Source organism: Ictidomys tridecemlineatus, chromosome 6 (assembly GCF_052094955.1).
Source record: "Ictidomys tridecemlineatus isolate mIctTri1 chromosome 6, mIctTri1.hap1, whole genome shotgun sequence".
NCBI classification, from domain to species: Eukaryota; Metazoa; Chordata; class Mammalia; order Rodentia; family Sciuridae; genus Ictidomys; species Ictidomys tridecemlineatus.
Genome location: NC_135482.1, coordinates 116,980,521 through 117,006,475, shown reverse-complemented (window position 1 = coordinate 117,006,475; position 25,955 = coordinate 116,980,521). Strand labels below are relative to the sequence as shown.

At 38.0% G+C, this 25,955-nt stretch overlaps 1 protein-coding gene across 6 annotated transcripts in view; it reads left to right on the top strand.

The window, feature by feature from the left end:
• The first annotated feature begins 3,792 nt into the window (after positions 1-3,792).
• The window catches only part of LOC101961130 (WASP family member 3), a 119,614-nt gene continuing 97,451 nt past the window's right edge, over positions 3,793-25,955 (top strand). For 3 of the 6 annotated variants that reach the window (XM_040281277.2, XM_021721265.3, XM_005342042.5), the window contains exon 1: positions 3,794-3,951. The gene's annotated coding sequence lies outside the window, so the exon portion shown is untranslated. Of the gene's footprint in view, positions 3,952-25,955 lie in introns of all 6 variants that reach the window. The other 3 variants (XM_078015568.1, XM_078015567.1, XM_013366053.4) reach the window with 2 other exon arrangements.

The following is a 25,955-nucleotide window of genomic DNA, read 5'->3' as shown; positions in this document are numbered from 1 at the left end:
TACAGAATGGGAGAAAATCTTTACCACATGTATTGAACATAGAGAATTAATCTCCAGGATGTATAAAGAATTAAAAAAGTTAACACCAAAATTTTTTCTTTTTAAAAAGCCCAATAAGTAAGAGGGCAAAGAACTGAACAGGCACTTCACAGAAAAAAATGTTCAGCATCTCTAGAAATTAGAAAATGCAAATCAAAACTATACTGAGATTCCATCTCACTCCAATTAGAATGGCAAGAATATGATAACAATAAATGTTGGTGAGAATGTGGGGGCGGGGAAGGGACATTCAAACATTGCTGGTGGGACTGCAAATTGGTGCAACCAACTGAAAAGCAGTATGGAGATTCCTCTGAAAACTTGGAGTCGAGCCACCTTGGAATTTGACCCAGTTATTCCACTCCTCAGTTTATATTCAAAGGAGTTAAAATCAACATGCTACAGTGACCCTGCCACATCAATGTTTACAGTAGGTTATTTCACAATAGCTAAGTTATGGATCCAAGCTAGGTGCCCTTCAACAGATGAATGGATAACAAAAATGTGCCATATATACACAATGGAATATTACTCAGCCATAAAGAAGAATTAAATCATGGCATTTTCTGGTAAATAAATGGAACTGGAGAATATCATGCTAAGTGAAATAAGACAATTCTCCAAAGCAAAAGCCTACTATTCTTTCTCATATATGGATGCTAACATACAATGGGGTGGGTGACAAGGGGAAAAAATGGAAGGAAGGGGGGATAGGAATAGGAGGGGGCGATGGGAATAGGAAAGATGTTAGAATGAATTGGACATCACTGTCCTATGTTCCTACATGAATACATGACCAGTGAAACTCCACATCATATACAATGAGATCCTAGAGTAAGTTATACTCCATATTATCTATAATATGTCAAAATACACTCTACATTTGTGTATACCTGAAAAGAACAAATGAATAAAAAGGTAAAAAACATTTTCAACTCAATTGGGCAAATATTTAGAAATGTGATTGCTGGGTCCTATGGTAAAACTATACCTGGCTTTATATGAAACTGTCAAACTGTTTTCTAAAGTGATTGCATCTTTCCCAGCGGCAATGAATGAGCGTTCCTATTGCTCTGCATCACTGCCTGCATTTGGCTTGTTTTTTTAGTCCCTAGTACATATGTTATGATATTTTATTGTTTCAGTTTGCAATTGCCAAATGACATGTGTTGTTGAGCATATGCTTATTTGTCGCCTGTATATCACCATGCCTATTTTTTGAATTGTCGGTTCAGATCTTTTGCTCATTTTAAAATCAGATGGTTAGTTGGGTTTTTTTTGTTTTTGTTTTTGTTTTTTACTTTTTAGGTGTAGATGGACACAACACAATGCCTTTATTTTTATGTGGTGCTGAGGACCGAACCCGGGTCCCGCCCGTGCTACGCGAGTGCTCTATCACTGAGCCACAATCCCAGCCCAGATGGTTAGTTTTTTCATTGAAAATTCATTGGCATTTTTAAAAAGTAGTTCTTCCTGATGGATTAAATAGAGCTCAATCACAAATTCACTTATTCAGTAACTATAGCAGGTGCTAATATTTCCACACCTAGTATCTGCATTCCTCTGTTCTTTTAGAAACAAAACCCTGTTTAAAATAGTATTTCTGATTCCTTTGCAGACAGGGATGGTCATGTGACATGGGTCTTGATAATCAGAGGAAAACAGAGGAAAGACTGTTAAATGGGCAGACTTAATTGGCATGAATATTTTTGATCTTTTGCTTTTTGCCTGTCTCCCAATACCACCCACACCATTTTCCCTGCATGTGACAAAATGCCTAGAAGAGGAATAGCCATCATCAGAGGTTGAAGGCAGAAGCCTCATGACAAGGACAGTACAGCCAATGGCTACAAGGAGCCTGAGACTTGCGGCACCATGAAGATGCTGCAGAAGACCTGGGACTCTCTCCAGTCTTCTTGTTTTGGGAAAAGATGTGCCCCTGATAAGCACTTTAGTCAAGTTTCTGGACAGACAACCAATACACTCTGATTCATTTACACTTTTTCAAGCTCTAAGGAGGAGACATTCTTCAGTGGCAGGCACTAGTCCCCTAACAAGAATACTCTAAGCAATTTTTATGTAAAGGACTAGTTCACTATATTTGAAACAATCTTTTATTATGGACACAATAGTAAGGGTAGAATTCTATGTACTACATGTCTAGTATTGACCTATCCATTTTGAGGGGAGGAAAGAGGAGTTTAAAATAAGGACCTTACTTTCAGGGAACTGATGATCTAATTGGAGAGGACCTGTAGAAAAAAAACAGGACCATGTGACTAAAAGTTAATAGGGGTGCCAACTAAGCCTAGCAGCAATTCATGTAAGGCAGGATTACTGAGGAAAGGAGGGGCCAGGGAAATGTAACTAGCAACTATGAAAACACACTCTGGGCATCCCATGGCTTCATATTTTTCAATCAATGACCTAAATACAGACATGACAGCTATTTCCCTGGGTAAATGAAGAGGAAAGGAAGTAAAGTCATTTTTATTTGAATGTCAATGCATCTTTGAATTCTACTGCAATTTATCATGTATCAATATTTCAAGTACTAGGACATTGTAATCATTCATTAAAATCCTACTTTCCTTATTAATTATCAGTACATTTCATGTTGGTATGATATACAAACTGAGTATATGTCATCTTAAAATAGACCTTTAAAAATCTTTGAAACTGCTGTAGATTAATAGAATGGCATGAGGAGGTGTTTTATTTTTTTCTACTGCCCTCTGATACTTTGAATTTTGCTATAATTATCAATTGCTACGTATTGCCCCCAGCTTTTACTTTGTAACTAGCTGGAACAGATGTGGACCTTTATCATACCTATCATACCTCTGGTGAAGACAAGAGCAAGATAAGATGAATTAGGTTTTCTTGGATTCTTTCTTGGATTTGAAATTCTTTTCCTAAGAGTGCTTTTTCATATTGTGATGGTATTTGTAAATAATTTAAAAGACACATGCGTGTAAAATAAATATAACATTACTGTAAGATATTTTAAAATTCATTTTCTTCCAGACCTAGGAAAGCATACTTTTTTTTTCTTTCTTCCTTGTCTTTCCTCTTTCCTCCTTTTTCTTAAGTCTATTTTTACCTCAGTCATCTGGCACCACCTGGCTATGTTTCCCTATGCCAGGGCTTACTTAGATTGGTAGGTTCAGGAATATATTTTAATAGGTACTGAGGCTTTTCTCATGCAAGGCGGACAGAAATTAGAAATGGGACGAATATAAAAGGAAGAAGAGTCTGCAGAGGGAAAGAGGGGAAGATTGTGAAAGCAGAAGGCTAACAGATTTGGGCAGGGTATAAAGCCAACTGGCAAGAGGGCTATAATCCTTTCAGGGTTAATTGAAACCTCAACTGTGCAGGATGTGTGACAACCTACAGATAGACCTGTTTCCAGGAGCCCTCAAAATTCAGCTAAGATTAGGGAATTGTGGAAACTCAAGGGACTTTATTGGGTACCTGGCAACCAGAGGAAACATAAGGGCACTTGCGGTGAACTCGGCCCAAACTATCCTCACCTTTCCACGCTTAAGAAGATATGGCCAAAGACTCATTCCCAAGCTGAGGACTAGGTATGAGAGCCACCTCCTCCGCAATCCCCCGCCCGCGCCGACGCTCCGCACTCCTACTGGGTCCCCATTGGCCAAGATGCTCGCCAATCCTCACGAAGCGGCCCTGTGAGTGGTCTCTGGTTGGTGGGGCCGGCGCTGAGCCCCCCTCCGGCTCCAGCAGGCCCCCACCAGGAGGGGGCGTGGCCGCGGCCGTGGCCCGGCTGGAAGCAGCGTCGCTCGCCGCTACGTGCGGAGTGTTGCGGGAGGGGGCGCTTGGCGGCCGCCGCGCGGCGGGACGATGGAGCTCCGAGCGCAGCTCCAGCGCCGGTGGTGGGACCGTGGACCGGTGAGTGCGGGCTGCGGCCAGCTGGACTCCCTGGTCCGGGCTGCCGTTACTTCTGGGCTCCGGGCCAGGCAGCCTCTTGGGGAGGGGCGGGCGTGGGGTCGGGCCCCCAGCGGCCCGCGGTCCAGTGAAGTTGCCGCATCGCGCCGCGCGCGCTCCAGCCGGGTGGCGGGGCCCATTGAGGGCCTCGCCTCGCCCGGCCGCCCAGCTGCGTCCTCTTGTCTGGCTCCCGCGTCAGCCGCGGCTTCCCGCCGTAGCGGCCCGGCAGCCCTCCTCTTCCGCGCCCTCGGTTTTCTGCGACCCCCACGATGGTCGGTGCGCGTTACCGAACGCAGGAGAGCTGTCCGCATTCCTGGCCGCAGGTTTCAATCGGGCCTTTACTCGTGACCCACGCACGACGTTCCGGGCCGCTTCGCGTCCCGGACCGTTTTATCCATCCATCCCTCTTGGTTCCGCGTGTGGTCGCTCCTACATGGCCCAGCCCCCGCGTGCCCACCGCCGATGGGGTCGGGTTCTACCAGGCCTCGGCGCGCCCTCGTGGTGCCCTCGCGTGTGGCAGCTATGGGCCTCCGCCCTCGGGCAGTGGGGACTCGAGGTCCCCGGCCTTGGAGGCCAGGCCCTGCTCTCCTTGTGCTGGGAGAGAGGTCGGGGCAGCTAGCCAGTGGCGCGCTGCAGGACCAGAGGAGAGGACTGAGTGACCTGGAACCGCTCGACTTGGATGGATCATCCCAGGGGCTGCCCCTGCGCTGGGAAGGGGGCCGTGGCGTCTGACCCTCGCTCTGCCTGGGCCAGCTTCAAGGAATGCACAAGGGTTCCCTCTCTTGTCTTTGGTACTTGGGGGCAATGGCGATTTCCTCTTCGTTTGGCCTTTGCAAGGAATAGTTCCCTAATGATGAGCAGAGTTCTTAATTATTAAGAAACTATGCGAGGGTTTAGGGATGAATGGGAGCATGTCATTTTCTTGGTCGCTATTGAGTGGAAAGGAATCCTTTCTTATTTGAGGATTAATTTTTAATTTGGTGGTTTACTTCCAGCAATGAATGAATTTTCAAAAACTTAAAATTAGGAAGGCTTGTTTTTGCGTCGGTGCTCTTAAAATCAAATGCAGAATAGAACGCGACATTTTGACTGTCAAGGAGAGGCTAGCCATTTGATATATTTTGATTTTAGAAGTTAGGTTTATCTAAAACTGTTCAAAGGCCTGCGACTCTATCAAAAACTGAGTTCAAACTGTTAGAATTGACTTATTTTTCTGTCACTTCTAGGGTAAATTCTATTCAATTCCGGCTGTTTCTTTTTGTATATCCTTTACCAAACTTTCCTTTTCTAGCACTGGAACAAAGCTGTGATTCTTACAGCTAGTTCTTTTATCTACTTGAGAGGTTAAACAGGACAAAGCTGGTTTGACCTTTCCCAAAGGCACTTTTCAGTGTGTTGTCTTTGCTTTTCCTTCTCTCAGGGTTCTAATGGCTTCCTTATAGTATTCATTTGTCTTTACTTTTAAAGGATCATTGGAATTAATATTTTTGAAAGTTGTATTTTTTCAAATGTTTAAAGCTCACTAGGTTGGAAAGTTTGGCTGACTTTTTTTTTTATATTTACCGCCTGAACCTGTATTTTGTGTTCACTTAAATGGTGAGAAGAAGTTTGTTCTAGAACTATCTCTATATAAAAATTACTCTTAAGTTTCCAGTTGATTATGTGAAGTTGCTTGATAGCATTGTTTTATCTGTTTGCTTAAAATGTCTGACCTAATTGTTGATGTGCTACACTAATTGTAAAAATTCTGAAAATAGAAAATAAAAATAATTTTGCTAAGTGGTCATGCCAACATTGTAGCCCCAGTTCATCATCAGTGTGTCTCTGTACACATTTTCCATAGAAACTTGCATGTGGCAAGTAATCTTTTGGCTCTTGGGATCCATATTTAAACTACTAAAAGAATTGTTTGTACTCCTGGGCCAGAATTTAGGGTTTTCTTTATATTTAAGGGACTTTTATTTGAAGAACACTCATAGGTTATGTTTTTACCCTGGGAGTAGCTCAGTATTGCTATATAGACCTTAAATTGCTCATCCTCTCTTCTCAGTCCTTTTTGTTTGTACTTCTTCAACTTTTTTATTTTTTTGCTTTATTTGGGTGTTTGGAATCACATTCTGCTTAGTCTGTACATTTTTCAAGACTGGTCCTTTACCTATGACTTAATTTAATCTGGAAATTCAAACATATTTTACACAGTAATACATAAATAATGCACATTGTAAAATAAACTTAACATTGATAAAGAGAGATGTGGGGTGAACACATCAGTTTTCTTTCTTCTTCTTATTGTCACCCTAATCCTGTATTTTTTTCAGCAGTATTCCTACTATGAGGTGTATCCTTCCAGATATTTTTCAATAACTTTTTATATTAAAAAGGCCATGTAGTGAATGTCTAACTAAATACCAGGCACTATTTTAATCACTGAGATTCTAGAAATAAGAGATGAGAGCATTCAAGATATTCATAACCGACGTGATTCTGCAATCTGCATTTGGGGTAAAATTGGGAGTTCATAACCCACTTCAATCTAATGTATGAAATATGATATGTCAAGAGCTTTGTAATGTTGTGAACAACCAATAAAAAAATAAAAAATTAAAAAAAAAGATATTCATAACCTACCTCAGTTACTGAACAGTGTGATATGTACCACGATAGAGTCCATAATGAGTGAGGGACTGGTGAGCCTCATGTGAATGACCTAATCCATCCATTCACTTGTTTTAATCCTTTGGTACAGCTTAATAGTTTGTCATATGTGCTAGGGATACAGTAATAAATAGGACAAACATCTCTGTTGGTCCCTGATGAGCTTGCTGTTCCAGCTCTCAGACCCTCTAACCATTGGTAGCAGTGCTGGCTCTGAAATGGGCCAGCTACGAGAAGTGTGAGGAGAACCACAGATCTGAGCTTAGGAATTGTTCAGAGATACAAGAAAGACCTCCCAGAGGAAGTGTATGAAAAGGAATTGGTGAAAGTCTGGATTCAGGAAAAAGTGTACAATGGACTGGTCAGGGAGGTGGCACCTTGGAGCAACTGAAAACAGCACAGATTTAGTGTGGTGGTTCAAGGGCCGAAAAATGGCAAGAAGTGAGACAGGAGAAAACACTAGAACCAAACCATGGAGGTGATTCCTGTTATATAGAGTTTGGACTCATCTATGGGCAGTAGGGGATAGTTGAGGAATTCTGAGCCAAAGAAGGACAAGGTAGATTTGCCCTTTGGACAATGAATTAGAAGGGGGAAGGCTAGAAGGAGGGATTTGAGAGGGTAGGGTGGTTGGGACTTGGTGCTTGTTTGAGTGTGTGTGTTGGGGGGCAGCAGGGGAGCTGGGAGAGGAAGGCTTTTAGGGCAGTGCTTGGTTGTCACTGGGTATTTGGGTACTCAGATGGAGACAGTAGTATTTGAGGGGAGAAGGTAATTAAGTAGCAGGCCTGTGGTACATAGAGTGCTGAGTTAGCTACATTAGGGAATCTAGATATTTGCAGATCTTTGTGCAAGAGAATTATGCAGAATCTAGATATCTGCAGATCTTAGTACAGAATTGAGAATTGTTAGCACCAGTTTCCAGACTGACTGAAGTGCTGTATTGAGCTCACAGGGGACAGAGATATATTTTAAATTGTTGAGGAAAATGCATTGATAAAATGCAGATCCATCCAATTCTGGGAAAACTACCATCTGAAATTAAGTTTCTCAACTAGATCATATTCCATTTCTTTTAATGGCCTTATTTCTGTAAAGAGGGGTTTGTGGTTTTTGCTGAACCATGTAAAAATCAGCAGGGAACAGGAATTGAAGGAGGGAGTGTACAACCTGACTCCAAAATTTGAGAAATTGGGATGGGATTGTGGCTCAGCAGTTGAGTGCTAGCCTGGTATGTGTGAAGCCCTGGGTTACATCCTCAGCACCACATTAAAAAAAGTAAATAAAATAAAGGTATTGTGTCCAACTACAACTAAAAATAAATAAATATTAAAAAAAAGATTTAAGAAATTGTGCAGTGCTCAACAGTATTTATCATTAATAAATACTTACCATTATTTAAGAATGAAATAAAAATTCATTTGTTCTCTCAGTTTAAGTATATTTTTTCCAAATGGGCACTAAATTGTTAGGACATAAATATTTAAGTTGTTAATGCTTTTGTGATTCAATGGGCATTTCTTTTGACTCCAAGACACCCAGGATACAGTGCACAGAGAAAGCTTCAGAACCCGCCTTTGCTTATAATTATGAGAAGCTGTTGAAGTAGATAGGTTATTCAAGGAGTATGTATAGAGTAAAAAAAGGAATGGGACAGAATGTTGTTTGAGGAACTCTTGTGTTTGAAGGACAGGCACACTGAAGAGGAGGAGGTACTCTAGGGAACCTCACCCAGGAGGGAGTGGTTGGCAGCCAAGAGGTCCTTGCTAATGTTGGAATGCCAAGGGCAACTTGGTAATGGGAACTGTAGCCAGAGGACTAGTTTGGTTTAATAGTGAGTGGGTTTGGGTCAGTAGTGAGTGGGAGTCAGTCAGGGTGTGGAGACAGCTTTGCTCAAGAAATTTGGTGGTGGTAGTTAATGGTGGTTACCGGAAGGGTGGGTAAAGGGGGAGCCTACTTTTTTGTTTTTACATGAAAGGATTTGAGCATGTTTGAATGTCAGTAGTAAGGAACCAAGAGGTAAAAGGTGTTGGAAAGGGATTCCTCTAGACAGCAACTTAAAGGTTTCCATTGGATTTAGCCCTGAGATATAATTAGTGATCTTGGTGAGAGGTCTTGAGGAGCTTGTTCTATGAATTGAGAGAAGGAGGTTAAAGGAAGGAAGTCTGTCAGAGCAGGCAGTTTATTCTAAAACTTGATGAAGAAGAAGAAGGGCATTAACTAGAGCGGGTATCTGGTGCAGGGTTATTATTATTTTTTTTTTTAAAAAGCAGTGCCTTTATTAAAAAACATTTTAAAAACAGTTTTTTATTTCTTTCTCCAGAAAGAAGAACTGTTGTCTTGGAACTGTTTGGTTCTTCTCAGGGTTCCTCTGGCCTGGCCTGGCCTTTCCCTGGATGTGCATGCTCCTTTAGGTCATGTTGTCCTTGTGGGCTCCAGTTCCTTTTTGCTATTCTCTTCTTCTGAAGAATACTCTTTGACATCAGCGTCAACACCTTTTCAATGCTGGCTTTATTTGTTTTGTATCAGGACCAGTCCTCCTGTGTTGGTAGATGGTTCTAGATGAGCATATTTTCCATACTCATATTTCACTTTTCCACTTTGAAGCTAGCCTTACTCTTCCTTCTCTTTCCATGGACTTTTGGAGGTTAGCGTTTTCTTTCTTTGGTGTGTCTGTCTCTCTCTCTCTCTCTGAAAATTTAGACATACCAAACATCCCAAAATGTTTTCTCCTCCTTTGGGTTGAACTTCTAGGCCGTGGCTTTGATCTAAGTATTTGGGATAATTTCTCAACTTAGTGCTTTTGGGAATTTCTCCTTGTGCCTGTTTTTAGGGTACCTCCAGCCTCCTGGAGTGGTGGTCTTGAAATTGATCAAAAGATCTCTTGTATTATGTATTCTTGATTTCATCTTTTATTTTACTTTATTTATTTTAGTTTTTAAAAAAATCTTTATTTTTTATTGGTGTGTTATAATTATATATAATAGTGAGATTGATTGTGCCTTTTATGTACATGCACAAAAGTTAATCAGTCTTATTCCCCAATAACTCCACATTCCCTCCTTTCTTTTCCTTATCGCCTAACTCTATTAATTTCCCTCATTATTTTTTAAAATTAGTTCCTTGTAATTATATATAAAAGCAGGATTAATTGTGGTCTATTTGTGGACATAGCATAATTTGGTAGATTTTGTTCCCCAATATTTCATCATGTCCTCTCTTCCCTCCTTCTTTTTTCTCTCTCTCCCTTCTATTTTCATAAGATCTCCCCAACCCTACCCTTTCCATCTTGCTTTCACATATGAGAGGAAACATTAGATCCTTGACAGATTTCTTTGTCTGCTTTATTTTACTTAGTGCGATGTTCTCCATTTCCATCCATTTACCAGCAGATGACATAATTAACATTCTTCTTTATGGCTGTTCATGTACCATGTTTTCATTGTTCATTCATCTGTTGATGGATATCTAGTTTGGTTGCACACCTTGGCTATTGTGAATGTTTTCATTTAGTTTGTTAGTCATCTTTCTTTCCATTGCTGTGACAAATATCTCAGGTAATTAATTTATAAAGAGAAAAAGGTTATTTGGGCTGACAATGTTTGAGGTTTCAGTCCATGATCAATTGGGCCCATTGCTTTTGTGTCTCTGGCAAGACAACACATCATAGCAGGAACACATGGTGGAGCAAAACTAGTCACCTCATGGCTGGGATGCAAAGGGGAGAAATAAAAAGAGATTAAGGACCCTTTGAAGGCATATCCTTAATGACCTAAAACCTTCCATTATGCCTTATTGCCTAGAAGGTTCCACTGTTTTCCAGTAGCAGCATTCTGGAGATCCAGCCTTTAATGCATGGATTTTTGCAGGGGTCAGGGAGGGGGCTACCCAGGATTGAACCCAGGTGCGCTTAACCACTGAGCCACATTGCTAGCCCTTTTTTTTTTTTTTTGTATTTTATTTAGAGGGTCTCACTGAGTTACTTAGGACCTCGCTAAGTTGCTGGGCTGGCTTTGAACTTGTGATTCTCCTTGCCTCAGCTTCCCAAGCCACTGGGATTACAGGCGTGCACCACCGCACCTGGCTTCATGCATGAATCTTGGGGACATTCCAGAAGTAAACTATAGCAGTCAGTCCATAAATGTTTGAATGCCTACTATGTCTCAGACACTGTTCTAGTTTCTGGTAATAAGAATGTTTAACACAATCAAGCTTCTGCTCTCAGAAAGCTTGACAGGTTGACTATCCCTTATCCAAAATGCTTGGGACCAGAAGTGTTTTGGATTTTGAAATATATACACATAAAGAGTTCTCTTGGGGATAAGACCCAAGTTTACACACACAATTCATTTGTTTTATATATACCTTATGCACATAGCCTTAAGGTAACTTCATACAATATTTTAAATAAATTTGTGTGCAAATTTAGAATCCATATGGCTGTATTTTATCAGCTAAGTTTCATGATGGAGAATTCTCTACTTGTGGCCTCATGTTGATGAGGGATGCTGGACCTGTATTCTGATGAACCAAAAAACAGGATAGGTGGTCTTGCTAATTAGTTTAGCCTCCTGGGGGCAGGAACCAGATAGCAGGATGCCTCCTACTTATCAGTACTTTGTGTTTTTTTTTTTTCCTGTTTGTCTGATAACCTCTTCTACATTGTAATCATGTAAAGAAAGACCTTTATTTAGGTCTTCACTTTGGTTCACAGTGATAATACTCAGTGCCTTTCCATGGGGTCTTTCCACAACCTTTGCTATCTTTGGATCTTGAATATCTCAGTTTTCTAGCAGCTGAAACCCTGTTGGATTTTTAAAAAGTTGCTCTAGTTCATGCTGAAGATTTTATTGCCTTGCTGCAGCAGTTCCATTTTGGTTCATCTCACAGTGTCTTCATTGAGGGCTGTAATCCATTTTGTGTACACAAACAGCTCAGTGAAATTATGTTGCAGTGTGAAAGCATGGATGCCATTGACTGTGAAATAGAATCCAGGTGGCCATGTATTATCAGCCAAGTGGATGAGATGATCTTCTTTGTCCACAGTAGACATCCAACAATTTTTTTATTGATTAAAAATATCATCTATTTTGACTTATGATTATATAATAATCAGGACATTATCATGACTGTTTAGTTTACAAAATCTTGTCTTTTTTCCCTACTAATAATCAGAGTTATCTTTCAGCCCCATCAAAAATATGTACATGACAAGGTGTTTTTTTTCTTTTTCCCTGTTATGTAATCCTGTGTTAGAGTAATACCTAGACAGGGTTTAACTCTGAACTGGCCTTGTAATTCATTGCTGGGCCACATTCTATCCTGAGTTTAGAGTTCATGTTTATGCAGAAGCTCATGGATTTAAGTTGGTTCTTTGATGCATGACATTAACTCTAGTCCACATTGAGGGTTGATGATACTCAGTCAAATGGGGGTAAAGAGATAGCAATTTATGCTTTATGTTTGTATCCTTCAAGATAGGCTGTCAAACAGCTTAGAATGAGGGGGAAGCACCTGATTTCCTATCTCTTCAAAAGCAAGAGCTTACTTTTTGAAGGGAAGATTGTAATTTTTCAATATAGAATTCACATCCATTTTCAGTATAAATAGACAAATGCATTGTATGTTATGAAGAACCCAGTAGAATTTAATAACATATCTCCATTCTTAGTTTTCCATAGAATTTATCTCCATTTTTGTACATCTTTTAGATTTAAATACTTTGGTTTTTGATTTAAAAATCAGAAACACACAGAAATCCCCTAGTTCCCTAGTTACTTGTCCTCAGATTTTAATTACACAGTGCAAACAATGTTGTTTCACAAAGCTTCAATACAGTTGAATTGTTCTTTGAGATATCCCAGAGAGGAAGATTATTAAAATGTTACTCCTTTTCAAAAGTTGGCAGTGCAATTTATAGTGGTTGCAAGATTTATCAATGATAATGATGTTCATACCTGAGCTGTAATTAAAATTTTCATAGCTTTTCTGCTGTTTGCCCATTATGTTACGTAAGCCTAATTAGTTGACATGTCCAGTTCCCTCTGTACACCCCCCGCCCCAGCCAAAAATAAAAATGTGGAAATCACAGAACTTAAGGACCTTTAGGATATCATCTGAAACAATTGTATAGGGATTAGGTACTGAAGGGTTTAGGAAAGCTGTGTTACAGGAAGCTACAATTATGGTTACTTTCTCTTCAGACCCGAGTTTAAAAGTTTGTGGTTTTATTTCTTAGGCTGTATGTTTTCCAATGATTGTCAAACTTAATTTTGACAAAATATATTGTCCTGCATTTTGATATTTACTCAGCATTCTTTCCCTGTTTTGGAAAGTGTTATGACTTAGGTCAGTGTATGATAAGTGAAAGTTACAAATAAAGTTTTGTTTAAATGTAATATATACGTATTTATCCAGATGTTTATTGTCTGAGATGTATATGATTTTTATTGACCATAATCAGTGAAGGCTTGGCTCTCTTGTCTTTGATTAAATGAAGACCTGATTTTGCTTATAGGAAGTACTCATGATAATAAAAAGGCTAAATATAAATAGTGAGACTCAGAAGTATGTGAGGCAAACATGTGGCCCTGGGTTCCATCCACAGTAGAGCAAAACAGCAAACAAAGTATATGAAAACCAGGAATAAAAACAGACCTCTAGCTCTAACAAGATTCAAGTTTTCATGCCATTGTCTAGATTCAAGGACTATTTCTGCAACTGCAAGATTACAGTGACTTGGCAGAAGAAATCTTAGTTGCTCACTTCTGTGAGGTATACATCAGGATCTTCCTGGGATGGGCCTCTGTATGGCTCCTGTAGTCAGCCTTTTTCCACCTTGTGACTCAGCCTTCTATAAGGACTGGGAACCTGCTGGTGGGTGGGGAAGAGTAGAGTCTTGTGGGAGGTTTTTATAGGTTGGCAAACATCATCTCTTTTCGCATCAGCTGTGCTAAGATATTTCCTCATTTAATCTACTTTATACTAGAACTGTAGTATAGCTGTGAATCTCCTGAGAAGAGAGGTCATAAGTATGGTGACTGACTTGGAACTTGACTGAGTATCCTAGTGGACATAGTGAAAGGGAATCATCCTCAGCTTTCTCCTACAGCTTTCACCATCCATAAAAAACACATTAGTTTCCTTTCCTAAATGTTCCCTGATTTTGCACTGTAGTTTGGTATTGTAGATGGTAGTTAAACCAGAGATGTAGCATAGTAGATGATGTACTCAGTGACATTCTTAATAGCCCATAGAGCAGTGTTTTTTTTTAATTGATTTTAAAAAATTGACAGCGAAATGCATTATAATTCTTATCACATGTATATAGCACATTTTTTCCTATCTCTGGTTGGATATAAAGTATGTTGACACCAATTCATGTCTTTATACATGTACTTTGGATGATGATATCTGTCACATTCCACCATCCTTGCTAATCCCCTGCTCCATCCCTTCCCCTCGCACCCCTGTTCCCTATCTAGAATTCATCTATTCCTTCCATGTTCCCCCTCCCTACCCCACCATGAGTCAGCCTCCTTCTATCAGAAAAAACATTTGACGTTTGTTTTTTGGGGATTGGCTAACTCCACTTAGCATTATCTTCTCCAACACCATCCATTTACCTGCAAATGCCATGATTTTATTATCTTTTATTGCTGAGTAAAATTCCATTGTGTATATATGCCACATTTTTTTTATTCATTCATCCACTGAAGGGCATCTAGGTTGGCTCCACAGTTTAGTTATTGTGAATTGTGCTGCTATAAACATTGATGTGGCTGTGTCCCTGCAGTATGCTGTTTTTAAGTCTTTTGGGTATAAACCGAGGAGAGGGATAGCTGGGTTAAATGGTGTTTCCATTCCCAGTTTTCCAAGGAATCTTCATATTAGAGCAGTGGTTTTTGTAAGGCTTATTATTGTAATGTTCTTAAATGAAGTAAAAATGCAACTTAATTAAAGATGATTATGCAGAGGGTCAAACAAACCTGGTTAATATACCCAATAGTGGAAAGAATGAACACATTGCATATCCTTCAGTCATTCAGCAATATAATTGATCTCAAATGGATTTTTAGTGGACGATGTATGCAAGAGTGATGTTATTATTTCTGATGAGCTCGGAGTACTGGTATTTTGTGTTGTTAATTAAAGGTAGCTTTAAAGACCAAAGAGGAGTGGTTGATTAACTTGAAGTCAGTATGCTGCTGTATATCAGGCCTGTTCTAGAGCAGAGGTTGGCAAACTAAAGCCTATGGGCCATACTTAACTTTTTGCTTGATTTTTGTAAGAAAACTGTTCAAATACAGACATTCCTGTTTGTTTATGTACTGTGTGTGGCTGTTTCAGGGCCCCAGGGAAGAGGTGAGTATTGGAGATGGAGACCTAATTCACCAAATATAAACTATTTACTATCTTGATTCTTTACAGTGAAAATTCCTGGCTGCTGATTTGGAAGCAGATTTTTTTTTTCCTTTTCTTATAGGACTCACATTCTCTAGTGGGGCATAAAGGTAGTAAACAACATCTAAGTATATATAGTAGTAATAACTATAAGGAACTTAAAGCAAGTGAGGGCAGAGAATGTCATAGACTGCTAGTTTTGACAGAATGGTCAGTAAAGGCCTCACTGAGATGAACTTTAAGCAAAGACATGAATGAAGGTGAAGGAATGAGCTACCAAACATTTTGGGAAAGAGCCTTGTGGGGGAGTATACCTTTCAGGTGCTTGAGTAGCAGCAGGGAGGGCAGTGTGAATGAGGGTTGAATAATGTCAGGTAGTACTAGGGGCCAGATCATGTAGGGCCAGATAGACTGTGATGACAATTTGGATTTTACTCAGAATCAGATGAAGGCCATTGCAGGGTTTTGATCAAGGAAAGGATATCATTTGATTTTGATTATAAAGCATCACCAGGACTGTTGTACAGAGGATGGATTGCAGGGGGACAAGAGTAGAAGGAGGATGTGTACATGTGAGGCATGGCTAGTTGCTGTGGCCATCTGGATGAATCACACATTCCTGTCCTCCAGGGGCTTGTTGGTGTAATAGCATAGTAAAGAGATTATTGTAATGTTCTGCCCTTTGTGGAGAAGCAAAAGTTATCTTGAAAGCAAAAGTTATCTTGAATTTCTCTCTAAATTGGGAGACAATGCCTCATTGAGAACTTGGAGGGTGCCACTTAAGGCTGATTCTGTACCTGAGTTTTGAGATTCTTATTTGCATATAAGCATTTGCCCCAACTATTTGACTGTGAGAATAGGTACTCAGCCAGATCCTGGAAGATTCTGCTAGAGCAGAGATGGTAGTTAGTCTTTTAGGTCAGGTGTCAGTGCCTGTGGTGGCTCTGTGGAGCATGAGGAGAGTGATTCTGAAGCAGTGTCTCAGCTCAGTAGGATATAATAGCACAGATACTAATGGAAAGGATGAAATTTACACTGCTTGCCAGAGAGCAGGACCAAGGTACTTTTGATTTGGAAAAATCAGTATCATGGGACTAGAGAAAAGTCATGGTAATTTGTCTGTGGAATGTAGAACATTGTTGTTTTCCCCATATACCCAGTGGTATGAATTAGTTGCAAAATGTACCTCAGTAATTAAACAAATTGGTGTGGTGTCTGGAGTTACGGATATGGCCCAATTAAACTCTGGAGAATGTTTATAAAAGTGATTATATTTTTGAGATAGATGTTATTGAACTATTTTTGATAATAATAATTTGAAACAGTTGCTGCCATTTTTGTAAGTGTAGAGGAAGGAGGTCTATTACCTTTCTCTTCTCTAATAGGAAGTCCAAACCATCTAGAAAGAATTTTCATGATTATAATCTAGGTTTCAAAAAGAAGTGGAGAGAGAAAATAAAATCTCAATTACTCGGGGAGATTTTTATTTTATTTTGTTTTATACTGTCTCTGAAGCTGATAGGACAAAATTTAGTAAGGACTTGAATGCCACAATTAATAAGCTTGCCTGCACTGTCTAGATGCTTCACTTAAGATCTGTGACTTTACATTAACATGGAATTAACCTAAGCTATCAGCTTCTTGGGGCAAGCAAATTTCAGTATATTAGAAACGATTGAAATAAAATAGTGTTCTCTAAATTAAACTAATTAAACTAAAATCAATAACAAAAGGTACCTGGAAAATATTTTATAAATAACCCATGGTGCAAGAAGATATTACAGTGGGAATTAGAAAATATTTTGGATAGAATTCATATGAAAACATTCTGCATCGGTATTTGTGGGGTGGAGGTGAAGTCATGCTTGGAGGTAAGTTCATAGCATTAAATGCAAATGTTAAGAAGGAGAAAATCATAAACATTTTTAGTGATCTAAGCATTAGTCATAAGAAGTTAGAAAAGAGCAGCAAATTAAATCCAGGGGAAGAAGATGGACATTAACAAAAGGAGAAATTAGTAAACTAGAAAACAGATGTGTAATAGAGAACTACTATGGTGCTAGGCATTCTTTTGAAAAGACTGATGACTTTAATACATTTTGTGAGATTAAGGAATTTCAAAAATACAGAAGGGCCAAATAACTAATGCCAGCGGTGAAAAAAGGGAAAGTCACAAAAGATGTTTTAGGTAGTAAAAGGTTTTTAAGAAGGTATATGAACATTTATACTGATAGATTTTAATTTTAGATTAAATGGATAATTCTTCCAAATTTAATTTTAAGTTAAATGTATAAATTCCTCCCTTGAATGTGCTTTAGTTATCCATTGACAATAAATCAATTGTATTCAAGGGTCCGGTTTCAGTCCTTTGAGTTTTTAACATAATCAAATTTTAACATAATTTAACATGTTCCCCAAAGTAAAAAATGCACAACAGTGTTATAGTTTCAGAGGAACTCTTTCTTTGGCTTTCCTCTTTCTACCCTTTTATGTAACCAACCATATTGTTTGCTGGTGTCTTTTGTGGGGAGTATTACATGTATGTTATTTCCTTTTCTTTCAATACCAGAAGGTTACATAATAGTATATTATTTTGTATTTTGCATTTTTCACTTCAAAATGAACTCTTAAAATTCCTTTGCACAGATCTTAAAGCTTTTCCTTATTAATTAATTAAATAATTTTACAATTGCCTAGTACATTTCCACAAAATGGGACATGATGAAGCTTGTTCACTCATTTTTCTATGTTTGGGCATTTAGGTAGTTTCCAATATTGTGCAATTACAAATAGTATTTTATTGAATAAACTTGTACATGCATATTTTTGTATTGTGGGTTTTAAACTTGGGGGTAAAGTCCTCAAAGTTATATTTCTGTATTGAAGGATAAAAGCATAGGTAATTTTGTTAGAACTGACAAATTCCTCTTCCTAGAGACTGCCCCGTTTTGTCCCCCAGGCTCATTCATGTTGTCACAGATGATAGGTTAGTCACTTTTGTCATTGAGACCAAAATACCTGACTGACAAGAACAACTTAGAGGAGGAAAAATTATTTTGGCTTATGATTCCAGAGATTCATTCCGTGGTCTGCCAACTTGAGCTCTGGGCCTGAGGTGAACATCAAGGCTGAAGGGGGTGGAGGAGCGCTTCATCTATGGAAGCAGAGAGAGAGAGAATAGGGAAGGAATAGCAGGGAAGATGAACCGTTTTAAGGACATGCCTCCAGTGAATGACCTCTTCTAGCCACACCCCACTTGCCTCTAGTTACCAAACAGTGCATTTAACTAGGTTACAACTCTGAGTCTAATCATTTCATCTTTGAATATTCATGTATTAATAGGAGTCTTTTGGGACACATCATATCCAAACAGCACCAATAGGATTCCCCACCTCCTTTGTTTTTTTTTTTTTTTTGTACCAGGAATTAAACCCAGGGCCACTTAACCACTGAGCCACATCCCCAGCCCTTTTATATTGTATTTGAGACCTGGTCTTGCTAAGTTGCCTAGAGCCTCACTAAGTTGCTGAGACTGGCTTTGAATTTGTGATCTTCCTGTCTCAGCCTACCAAATTACAGGCTTGTAACTTGCTAGGGTTACAGGCTTGCACCAATGTGCCCAGCCAGGATTTTCCCCTTTTTATGGGAATAGCATTCCATTGTGTATATCACATTTTCTTTATCTATTCTTTTGATGATGTTTGCCTAGGCTGCTTCCATATCTTAGCTGTTATGAATAATGTCGTAATGAACATGGGACTCAGATCTCTCTTCTGTATACTAATTTCATTTCCCTTGGATATATAACCAGAAGTGAGGCTGCTGGATCCATATGTAATTCTTCGTTTAGTTTTCTGAGGATCCCCCTACATACTACATTTTCATGATGTTGTATTAAGTTTTCATCAGTGCATATAGGTTCTCTGTTATCCATACCTTTGCTAGTGTTTGTTATCTTTGTTTTTTTTTTTTAATAGCCCTTTTAACACATGGGCTGTTAGTCTTAATATTGATTTTAATATGCATTTCCCTGGTGGTTAGTGATGATGAGCATTTTTTACAATCTTTTGGCTATTTGAATTCTTTTTGCTATGAAATACTCTATTGGGTCTTTTTTTGTTTTTTGTTTTTTTGTTTTTTTTACCACAGTTCAGCCACTCTCCTTTTAACAAATTATTTCTATCATTTTTAGTTTTTAATCTTTGTAATCTCATTTTTCTTTTTTAATTTATATTGTGATAGAAGGATACTGTTAGTGATACTTTTATTTTAAGACCATATTAATGATTTTGTGCACTATAGTGATAATTTTTCTGTGAATTTTCAAAATACTGAGTTTATATTTTTATCAAGTGTAGTGATGAGTATATACCCCTCTCCCAACTACATTATTGGTTATATTGTTTAGATTATTTACATTTTTGTTTTATCCCTATGAGTCTATTATGTAGATAATTTAATTTTTACTAACTTTTTTCCTCTTGATCTGTTTTGTACTGAGTAATACATAGGTCTTTCATTTCTAATATTTTTCTGTTTGTTTCCCCTTGAATCCACTGTAGTTATATCATTTGGTTCATAGATATTAATAACTTATTTTTCATTATGAAATATAGTTTTTAATGCTTAAAAGTTCATTCATTATGTGTTTGCCTTGAGTTGCAAGTGGTAAGAGTAGATATTCTTGTTTGGTATTGATTTTAGGGGGAAGGCATTCATCCTTTCACCATTAGGTGTGATACTAGTAGCAGGATTTTTTTTTATGCCCTTTATCAGGTTAATAAGTTTTCCTCTATTCTTGCTCTATAAGCCTTTAAAAAATATATTTTCTGTTTATAATTGACACATATCAATTGTTTAACACATAGTAATTGTACGTATTAATGGGATTTAGTGTGCCATTTCAATAGATATGTACAATGAGTAATGATCAGGGCAATTGCCATATCCATCACCCCAGACTCTAGCATTTTATACTACTGTCATAAGGTTAATATGGTTGCTGCTTCAGCATCCATTTTAGGCTTTATGTTAGGCTGTGTTTGTTGTTCACTCAAGTCCTGCCACATTTCTTCTACTTTAAACTTCCCCTCTTAGTATGTTGCTTGTAATACAGCTTTCTTGTGCTCAATGAGAATGAGCCAAAACCCAACACACCCTACAGCCCTGACTGTGATAAAACCTAATAGGCAAACCAGAGTCAGGGCATAAGCTCCCCTTTGTGCATGTGTTTTTTAAACTATCCAATGTAGAACTCCCGAGGAATGTGTAAAGTGTAGCAGCACCCCTTGATAAAGACATAGTCCCAGAGATCCTCATCATTTCTGTTTCATGCTCCACCTGTTGGTTCCGCATCCAACTATCCCTGGATCTCTTGTGAGCAACCCTAACCTTTCGTGTCCCTAAGAGTAACAATCTAAGAATAACCTTTTTCATTTTATGCATTTTGCCTTTATTTCCTCAGTGTGTCTTATCTGATGTTATGTACTGTAGTGTTCTCAACATTATTTAACTTCTTTAATGAACAATAATAATCATGAATGGGTATTGAATTTTAAGAAATGTTTTTTATGCATTTATTGAGATGGCCATGTGGTTTCATTCTTTATTGATATTATATATTGTGTTAATTGACTTTTTGGAGGTTAAACCAACCTTGTATTCCTAAAATGAATTCCACTTGTTTTATGGTGTATATTCTTCCTATATGTTGCTAGATTTTGTTGGTTAATATTTTGTTGAGGATTTTTACATAAGTATTCATGAGGGAAACTAAATTATAGTTTTCTTGTGCTGCTTATAACTTTGGCATTGGTAAAACTGGCTTCCTGGAATGAATTAGGAAGTGTTTTATCTTTTACTTTCTGGAAAGTTTGTGAAGGATGTTTATTCTTTAAGTACTCATCTGTGAAGCCATTTGAACCTAAACTTTTCTATATAGGAAGGTTTTTAATTACTATAATTCAATCTCTTGTTACAGATTTATTAACCCTTTTTCTTTCTTTTGTAGTCAGTTGTTTATAATTTCCAGAAATTTTCTTTTTCATTGCCTGGTTTGGTTTCATAATTTAAAAATTCATTATATTTTCTTACAACTCTTGTAAATTTTTTTATTATTGGTAGTGTAGTGATCAGTGTCTCCACCCCTGACCCCCCCCACCCCATTTTGCCAATTTGTGTCTTTCCTCTCTCTTTGTCCGTCTAGCCAAAGGTTGGTTTGTCAATTTTGTTTATCTCAAACCATCTAAGTAGGATTTGACCTTAAAATTTTGGAAAAAAATTATAATTCCTGTAAAAACATCAAAAAGAGACAAACTAGATTCAATAAAAAAGTAAAATATTCTAGCAAGAGAAGGGAAAAGAGGATGTTGAGCAAATTAATTATGGTAATTATATTTTTGTTTACCATTAATTAATTTTGGGATAGTAGACAAATACATTTAAACATTTTAATATTCCATGGCCTGTATAGGTGGGTAATCTTATTTCAGACAAATGTTAAATTGCAGTGCCAGTATAGGAAATAAGATTGAAAGTAATAGCATTCTTCTACTAAGAAGACCTTTTTTTTTTTGTTTCCCTCTCGTTTTTGGTGTTTTACAAAATCTCACATACATGGTAACTTTGCCTAGTTTATTTATTTTTTTGTTGAACTTCATTTTTTGGTGTTGTGGGGAAGAACATGAGTTCAGCATTATGTAGACATGGTATAGACTCTTGCTATTACCCTTTTCCACCAGAAGGTAACATTCCTGCTAGTTAGTGTGAGCATGGATTATGCAAGGGAAACAAATGAATGAGCCCTGTGGGAGGCATGTGACCAGCATTTACTTCCTCTCTTGATCCCTGTGTCCATCACCCTGTGATCTGGTTGCTTAAGTAACTGAAGATGGTAGCCCAAGTCCTTAGGGTAGAGAAAATGCAAATGTGTCTTCATGCATGGGTGTGCCTTCCTACATCCCCAGGGATCCAGTTACCTTACCTGTCCTTGTGTCCCTGCCCCCCTTGACTTTCATTGGATGGAAATTTCTAAAGAATCTAGAGTCCCCCCAATAAATGTCCACTCTGAACCGTGCTCATTCTCTCTCACAAGCCTCTAGTGAGATTTCTCACTCTCCCATTTGGGGAGCTTGAGGCCAAGGACAGAGGAGCCATCCCGGTTATTTGCTATAAATTGCTTTGGTATCATCAGAAGAGTAGACATCATTTTAAATATTGAGTACAGAGGAAAATATAGTGAGCCAATATGGAGTTACCTCCGTTTGCTGAGATTACTTTACTGTATATTTACAACTTTTTTTCTCTGTATTTTTATTAGTCACTAGGTAGAGCTATTGTACAAATCCTTACAATTTTTTAGCACTGCAGAGGGGTACTTATACTTGCAAAAATTGGAAACAGAGTTCCCTGAGCTCATTTTTGTTTTAAAATTCAGTTGTGAATAAATAAAAGGTGATATATCATCAGTCCAATCAAGGATTGAATTTAAATTTTTGTAGCCACTGAAAGGGCTACTCTACTAAGAGAGACTACAGAAATGGTTCTTGGCAAGATCATTTGTCTGTATCTTTCTTTTCCTCTGAGACCAGTTGGTGTTTTGAAAGGAAGCATATTGTCTAGATTTTCAGAGTTCTCCAAAAACAGGATGAGGGAGTATATTATTTTTGAAGCATGTAACATGATTACATCTTCAGCAGAATAAAGTGGTTTGAAAGCTTGAATTCTTTGTGTTGTCATAGTTGGCTATTATGATTGAAATAAGTATCTATGTATCTTCTTCCCTTTCTGAGTGTTCATTGTTAGGCAAGAGCCGCTTTACAGAATGGTTGATTTATAGAAGACAATCAAGGCTGTGATAATTCTCAAAAGTCAAACTCTACGTTTTGAAGGGCAAATCAGATCTATAGTTTGTATAATTCTGTTGCAGATTGGGAAATGATGGAACAAATGATGAGAGAAAATTGACCTTCAGCTGTTGGTGAATGACAGTCATCATTAAATTGAGTTTTTAAAATGAAGAGACCAGAAGTTTTTTTGTCCTTTAGGAAAATTGCTTTGGGGATTCACTGATTGCCACAGGAACTAAAAACAAAACAGAAAACTTCTAAGAAAAGCCTAATAGCAGTCATATAATTTCATCAAAATAATATCCTTAGGTAGAGGGTAAGATGTTAAAATTGTTGAGTCTGGTTACAATAGTCAGTCTGTTAAGGAACTGAGGAACTGTTAGTAATGTTCTTACGTGAAAATAAGTATGATAATCAGATAAGTTGATATAAATTGTCATTATTGAAATGCGTAAGAGGAAAGAAGGGAGTTTAGGGAAAATGAGAATATAAATAGAAAACAGTTCTGGAGAGTAAATTTTAAAAAATTGAAATGGAAATCAGTTTACTGAATCCTCAAGTTCTGTTTATTTTGTACACAGTAGAAATGGGCTATGCCAGGTTGTGGGGCTCCTTAAAGCATACCTCTTAGTGTACATTTTCACTGCCCCAGAAAATGTATGACCAGAGAAAATCAAAACTACACAGTGGGATAAACAGTCCTGGGTTTCTAAAGTTACATAGTAGTCCCAAATAGACTTCCTGTATTCCGTTGTCAACACTGATTATCTTTTGGGAAGTGTTCTTTCCTCTAGAGCCTCATTTGGTCTTGTGGCCCCTTTGCATATTTAGAATGCTTAATTGACAGTCTGCACTTCCACCAATAGAGTGTGAGGGTATTTGTGTCCTCAAATCCTGGCCAACAGTGGGATTTTTCACATTTTAATTTTTTTCTTTTTTTTTGGTACTGGGAATTGAACTCAGGGGTACTCGACCATTGAGCCACATCTCTAGCCCTGTTTTGTATTTTATTAGAGACAGGGTCTCACTGAGTTGCTTAGCATCTCACTAAATTGCTGAGGCTAGCTTTGAACTTGTGATCCTCCTGCCTCTGCCTCCCAAGCTACTGGGATTACGGGCCTGTGCCACCACGCCTGGCTTCATGTTTTTATTTTGTTAATCTAATAAATAAAAAGTCATTGTATTTTGGCTCTAATTTGCATTTCTTTATGCTGCATGAGGTTGAACATTTTTTAATGTCTACTTTTCAAGTAATTAGTGGATGGATCATTCCTTGGTTCCTTCCTGTTTTTATTGAGCCAATTTGGTGGATTACATAGGGAATCTTATTTTGTGAGACTTGCTAGTTTGGAAAAGATTTTAACTTCCAATAAAGCCTGAAGTTTAGTGATAAAAGTAGTTGATTTCGGGATTGGCTAAGGTGGGGTAGAGAGAGCAAGTTCCTGCCTGGAAAGTAATAAGGAGGGGCTGGGGTTGTGGCTCAGTGGTAGAGCGCTTGCCTAGTGCTTGTGAAGCCCTGGGTTTGATCCTCAGCACCACATGAAAATAGATGAATGAAGCCAACTTAAAAATAAACATCTTTAAATTAAAAAAAGAAAGAAAGTAATAAGGAAAGTGGTCCCTGGTAGGTGGGAGCTCTTGTTATTAGTAGATATCATATCTTTGCTACAGATTGAGCCCAGCAGGGACAAACAGTTGTGTGGTGTAGAAAGTGATTTATATATGCAAGCAGTAAGGTCCTACTAAGAGAGGACCTTATTACTAGAGATTTCAGTGTGCTGTGGCATGATTGATAAATGTATTTGTATAAGGGGTCTTGCTATTTTGGCATAGTCGAATGTTAAAAATAAAATAGGATACCCTGTTAATAACTTTTAGAAAAACTTTGCCTTTATCTAGTTTTAAAATCTTTTCTCTCTTTACTTTTCCTAAGCCCAGATGAGTTTGAAGATTTATATATGCAAAAACCTTAAAATTAAATTAAAAATAATAGTGTAGTTTGGGATATACCACAACTTCTGCCTTGGAGGGAATGTCCTATATCATGCTTGGATTATCTTGAATACATATATATTCTCAGTTTGGCTAAATATAGCTGTAGATTTTTTGGTACTAGAGGTTGAACCAGGGGCGCTCCACCGCTGAGCCACATCCCCAGCCTTTTTTTTTTTTTTTTTTTTGTATTTTATTGAAAGATAGGGTCTCACTGAGTTGCTTAGAACCTCTCTAAATTGCTGAGGCTGCCCTTAAACTTTCCATCCTCTTGCTTCAGCCCCCTGAGCCACTCGGATTTCAGGCCTCCACCACCATGCCCAGCCTATCTGTAGATTTTAATATTAGTGAGCATAATTGTCCTGCTTCTTAACATTGGATTAAAACCAAGGCAGTGCTATCTAAGTCATTTTCACATTTCCTTTGCATTTATTTCTTGACTGGCTATCCCTCTGTTCCTTGACATATGAAAGGGCAGATGAAGGCTTACCTCCTCTAAGATCAGGTGTATGGGAATGAGTGGAAAATATGAACATGCTTTAGCTTTTGTTTGTGTTACTTCCCCTTTGGAACTTATTCCTTTGGGGAAGCTGAAACTGAAGACCCATATCTGAGTAGCATTCTAACAGTATTTCTCATTAATATGCTTTGTCAGTCCTCTGTTTGCAAAGCATTGTCAGGATGTTCTTTGGGTTTGAAGTCTCTATGCTTTTATTTCTATCCTGTTAATTTCTTATCCTTGACCTTCTGTTAAGATAGTTCTTTTTCTTGTTTAATCACACTCAGGAAAATTTGTGACATTGTTTTTAGTTGTTTCAGTACTAGTGAGATTGCTATATCTTAATTTCTGTGTAAAGATGTAATATGGCATTTACTTTTGCTTCTGTAATGTTTTTGAATTTTGACCTATTTTATTAAAAAGGGGAAAAAAACTAAAAAAGGTAGAAAATTGTTGATTGTTCTCTTTATTTTCTTTTTCTTTAAATTCCTTTAAATGTTTTTCTCCCCATAGATGTCATCTTTAAATGTGGTCTTAAATCAGAGGATACCCTACTCACAGAATGTAATTTGGGT